Source organism: Camelus ferus, chromosome 26 (assembly GCF_009834535.1).
Source record: "Camelus ferus isolate YT-003-E chromosome 26, BCGSAC_Cfer_1.0, whole genome shotgun sequence".
NCBI classification, from domain to species: domain Eukaryota; kingdom Metazoa; phylum Chordata; class Mammalia; order Artiodactyla; family Camelidae; genus Camelus; species Camelus ferus.
The window spans coordinates 18636304-18642173 of NC_045721.1; positions in this window are offsets into that span (position 1 = coordinate 18636304).

Below are 5870 nucleotides of genomic sequence, written 5' to 3' on the forward strand. Positions count from 1 at the left end.
GACAATATTTTCTCTTATGTTTTGGGTTTTTTTTTTTTTTTAGATCATGTTTAGAAACAGCTTTCTCTTCTCGAGTTTTCTAAAATGATGCATCCATGTGTTTGTCGTGCACGTTTCTGATTTCAACTGTTCTCGTGTCAAATCTGATCCACCTGGTGCTCTGATGGGAGGCAGGCCTGAGTAAGCCCTTCCTCCTGCAGGGGGAGGGAGGGGTGTGGTTAGGGGCATGGCTCCAGAGTCAACTGCTGTGTGAACTTTGACCAGTTCCTTCACCTCTCTGTGTTTCAATACGTCTTCTGTGAAATGGCATAACAGTAGAACACACATCAGAGGAGTGAAGTGTAATTGAGATAAGGAGTAATTAAGGTAACACATAGCATTTAGAACCCTGCTTTGCACAGATACTTACTGAATCTTGACTATCATGTTATCATCCACCACTTGCCTATCTCTTAAAGAACTTCAAGATGATGGGCAGAAATCTGGGCCGCTGCTGTCCCCGGTCCCAGTGCTTGGGCAGTGGACCAAGCCCCAGCAGCACTGGCCCGAGGGCTGGAAAGCAGCATACAGCTCTGTCTGGCCCAAGGGCGACCCAGATGGGGCCAGGCCTGCAGGAGGGCCAGCTGGGCAGGGCTGGAAGAGGGTGGGTGGACGGAGCACGGAGCCAAGGCTGGAGCTGCAGGGGCTCCACGCTCACTCTCATCGCTAGGAGTCTCTGTTGCCACTAGATATGCTCGCGGCTTCCTCCCCAGGTTGCCGGCTAATTCTCAGAATGAAATCTCTCTCGGGTGCCCTTCCAGCCTCTTGCAGCCTTGCGGTCCCAGTGGGATCGGTGTGCTTTTTTAATAAAGGAAATTAAACAAACACTCTTATATGCACACGCGCGCACATGCACACACAGTTTAAATAATTAACAAATCGAGGATTAAGGATAGAGATTTCCTGGCTTGGGCTGGGTGGAAGCCAGCCACTTAACAAAGGGCAGCTGATGAGGGCACAGAGGGGCAGGCCCACTTCGGCCTGCGAGCTCACTGGGGGCTGGGGGAAGCCTGGGTAAGGGGCGGGACCCGAGTAGGGTGCCGCGTCTTTCCACGGCCCCACGGCTGGCATTCCCTTCTAGTTTGGGGGTGCACTGGGTGGGCTGCAATGGTCAGACACCCCACGTGCGGTTTGTAAGCCAGTTGTCCTCAGCCTCCCCTCTGCCCTGGCACCTGCGCTTCTGCCGGTGCCCAGTTCTGTGCCACGTGTCTGCGGTACTTCACAGCAGGCTCCCTTCTGTCCCGCTGGGCCTCTGTCCTCCCTCTTCACCTGGTAGGGATGAAGTGCACCCTCCCCGAGTCACCCAGGGGTCCCTCCCTAATTACCTTCATTCGTCATCCCTCCCTGGCTCCCAGCTGCCAACCGACCAGAGCAGCTCCAGCTGCCCCCGTCACAGAACCCAAGTTCTGCTTCCTCGGGAGCCTTCACCCCTGCCTATGTGCCCCCTTCTCTCTTTGCCAGCCTGCATCCTTGCGCTGGTCGCGTTCTCCATCTTCACTAGTCAACCCAGGCTGCCGAGCTTGGCTCCGAGCATCCTGTTCACCCCAGTGCCCTCTCAGCAGACACGCCTACATGTTAGGGCTGGAGGGAGTCCCCTGTTAGAGCGGGAGGGTGTGCCCACCCCACTCCATGATGCCTGGAGCACCCTTCCCCAGCTAGTCCTTATGGTCGACCCTTCCTCTTTGAAAACCCTGTAGCTAGCTTTTTAAAAAACTTCTGGCCCTCTGGTAGAGTTGCACTCTTGTGTCTCCGTACTTCCTTTGAAGTACATGCTACCACTACTGTATTACTACGGTAAATCGATAATTACTGATTACTTGACTGCACCTTTTCCTAGACTCTCAGATCCTTGAAGGCAGAGCTCACGTCTTATTTATTACTTCATTAAGATAGCTTAATAATATCTTAAAACAATTTTTTGTTGTTTTCTTTTGGGGGGAAGGTGATTAGGTTTATTTAATTAAAAAAATTTTAGCGATGGTACTGGGGGTGAAACCCAGGACCTCATGCATGCTAAGCACTCACTCTACCCCTGAGCTATACCCTCCCCACAATAGTAACTCACATATCTTTATGTTTCTAGGACCAAACAGTACCTTGGGATCCTCTTTTTTTCTCGAATGAGTCTATAGTGAGCCACTCATTCCCTGACCATGTTTCTAGAATATTCTTTTCTTCTATCTTATACCTCCTTTACCTTACTCATCCTAGTCCTAGATGTCTGCTCATGAGAAAACCACATTTCTTAAGGATGCACATTGGAAATGCTGAACTCACAGGGATTAGGGTTATTTTGTTGATTTGTTCCAAGAGCATGACCTATTATTTACAGAAGGGAAGCCTGTCTTGCTCTTGAGAGAGGAACATATTAAGGAGGAGGTGGGGATGTTGGCCAGAAGCTCATTTCACCGGCACACCTGGTAACAGGTGCCTGTGATCAATCCCACAATGGCCCCTGGGACTTGCAGGCAGTGGCTGTTACTGACTCAGACAAGAGAAGAAGCAGGGAGTTTCTTTAACAGAAGGAAGGCACTGGTGGGTGTGAGAATGGGGTGGCATAATTTCCTTAAGACTAATTTTCATACTAACCTAAGGATAATATTGTAAATAACCTAAGAAAATGGAATACTGCATTTCAGAACCGAGTATAAACTATTATCTTAGGTAATTAAGAAGAATTGCCTGTATCATAGGTAGGATGAACCTGGACCGGGGGGAGGAGAGAACTGATTGATCTGGAAGAAGAAAGTCAGGACACAGAAAGTGGAAATAGAAACGGGAAGGAAGTAAAAAGTGTCAGCTCCTTTAAGCTGACATGGTTTATCCAGGACAGTCTAGCCTGATCTTCAGGGTGCTAAAATGGACAAATATTTATTTGTAGGCTACCTACCACTTGTCCTTTGAAATTCCTTCCTCTCACGGGTCTGTGATATGGCCTCATTCAACATTTGGGCTTGTCCCGTGCTGTTAGCCTGATTCATGAAATGCCAGAACACCCCCTCTGTACGTTGTTAGGGTTTCTAATGATGGTTCTCATCTGGATAAAGTCTCCTTTGAGCTACTGGTGTTACTGCCTTAATTATATTTTTATCTTCAAATTCAGTGCTTTATGAGAATTCTCCATTTGCTAAGAAACGCACATAGCATTTAAAACAATTAAGACTGAGCCCAAACAAAAGTCATGTACCTGACTAACTACAGAGCTTGCTAACTGGTAACCCACAAGACACTTGCAGACATCAGATGTTTTGTCTGTTGGCTGAGACAGTGTTTTGTTTTCGTTTTTGCATAGTTTTCAGAATTTGGAGATTTCTCATAAAACTCAGGATTTCTCACTTGCATTGAAAAATCAGAAGATCTTGCATCATCCTAGACCCCTCATCCTGGATGGTAAAAACCAGTGGGACCTGAGTGGGTGCCACCTCCTTTAGGTGGGACGATTTATCTCCATTTTACAGGCTGCCCCGGTCACTCTTGTCTACCGGCGGTTCACACTCAGTTGTGCAACTGGCCTGCAGATCACCACAGGAGATTTTTCTTAACTAGTAGTTCTCTAGCTGTTTCCCACTCAGGCAAAAATGTCCTTATGTAAATGCTTCATTTCAGCTGAACTATAAAAGAGAATGTGGGCTACGGAAAAAGAAAGGTAAGACCAGCCTTTGTTACAACTATAATGAAGCCTATAACAGGAAGTCCTTTTCATTCATTTTATGATGCAAGTTTATTCATTTTACAGATGCATGTTATATACATGTACCCATCCCATGTGCTATAACTGATGTTAATACACTTGAATGTGAATTTTTGTCAAATTATAATAGTTCTGCTTGCAAGTCTGGAGGGTTGGAGTTAGGAGAAGGAATTTCCAAATTTGAAAATAAAGAAGTTGGGCATATTTTATACTTCTGAAAAATCAGTATTTATAGCCAAGAGTTTATTGTCATGTTGAAATGTGTCTTGGTTTGATAACCAGGATAGAACCAGAGTTATACTTCAGTCAAAATTCTCCATGTAATGCTTTCTCCTTCCCAAGGTGCTGGGTAAAGGAGTGGGTGTAATAAAGACATTTCAGAAGTCTGTTATTCATGGCCTTGCTCCCAAGCCAAGGATCCAAGAGACCTTCGAATTTCACATCAGCCATTTGGAAAATGAACCTTAAATCTCCTTACCTTGGAGAATAAGAGTTTTGCTATTTAGTGCCATTTCCAAGACAGGACTGAGCCACATTGAAACACTCCCTGGGGATGGTGGCATTTACCATGCAGGATGCTTGAGAGGCCAAAACAGAATCAAAAACATGTAAACATCAGGGGTCATTTCCAACAAGATAGTGGGAAGAATGCTAGTAAGATTTCTTTTTTCTTTCATTATCTAGGCTGCCTTTTGTCAAGTCTTTTTCATTGTATCCCATTGATTCAAGAGACAGGCAAAATGGAGGTTTATTGGACTGGGTGAACAGCCAAGATTTAGTTCACGAAAAGTTGCTGAGAAGATGTGCAGTGTGATGTATTTGGACATAAAAAACTAAGATGCGACGTGTCCATGAAAGGGACCAAGAGAGCGTGTTTCCTGGTTCTGGGTTCTCCCATATTAAGGGCAGGAGCCTTACCTTACTGCCATTTATCTACTAATGAGAAGAAGGAAAACAATTTAATGCCACTAACCTGGAGAAGACAGAGAGAAAGAAAGGAAGGAGGGAAGGAAGAGAGGGAGGAAGAGAGAAGAGAAAAAAGATGAAATTGTGGCTGAGCTGTGGTTCCAAGCTGCGCGAGGAAGTGAGGGAAATGAGAAGAGTTTTAATTTAGATAAATGTAAGGTAAGACACCTGGGGAAAAATGACAATCAGCAAATATATAAAAGAGAAGGCTGCTGTTTAGGAAAAAGCCTTGTAGGAAAAAACCAGGGAGTGATACTAATTACTTACCTAGATACGAGCCCACACTATCGTCCCTACAAAAAAAGACTGATGCCGCCATGGGCTGTGTTTAAAAGGATCCCTTAGAAAACAGAAGTGATAATAAAGTTGCTTCATACGGCCTTTGTCTGGCAGTAATTTTCACTATGAAATGCTACTGCAGACTTGCAGAAAGGGATGCTATAAAAAGGACATAAAAACACTGTTGAATGTTGAAAGCTGAATAGCTGGAATCCAGCATTTGCACGGACGGGGGAGTTTCAATGGCTCATTCAGATCCCATTTTTATTGAAAGATGTCAAATCCACCTGGGCCCCCATTTCTCTAGATATGGATTTAAAGTGGCACCAGGTTCCGTATTGTTTACTCTGCTCTGTCTCCATATTGGAAGAAGCACATCCTGCAAATGAGCTTGGTGACACAGCCCTTCACATGCATGGGTTCCACATCCCCAGATTCAACCAATCACAGACAGGAAATATATTTTTTTAATTCCAGAAAATTCCAAAAAGCAAAACTTGAAATTGCCACGTTCAGGCAACTATTTACATAGCATTTACATTGCTTTTGAAATATATTTTTCCAAAGCTATAATTATAGAATATTTGATCTGGTTATCAGACACATTACTGTAAGATGCTTTATCATAACAGTATCAGCTCCTGGTTACAAGTGATAGCAAACCCCATTCAAACTGACTTAAGATGAAATGTGCATTTAAACTGAAAAATGCAGGGGTCGATCTGCCCGATCCCTGGCTCAAGCAATACGGTCGGAACTTGGTTTCTCTCTTTCTACCTTTTGACCTATTCATAAATAAAATGCCCCATCATCTCCAGACCTCCCATTCAAATCTGTATAAGCCTTGGGACATAATCTGCTCGGACTAAACAGTCATGTGTTCATCCTCGAACCA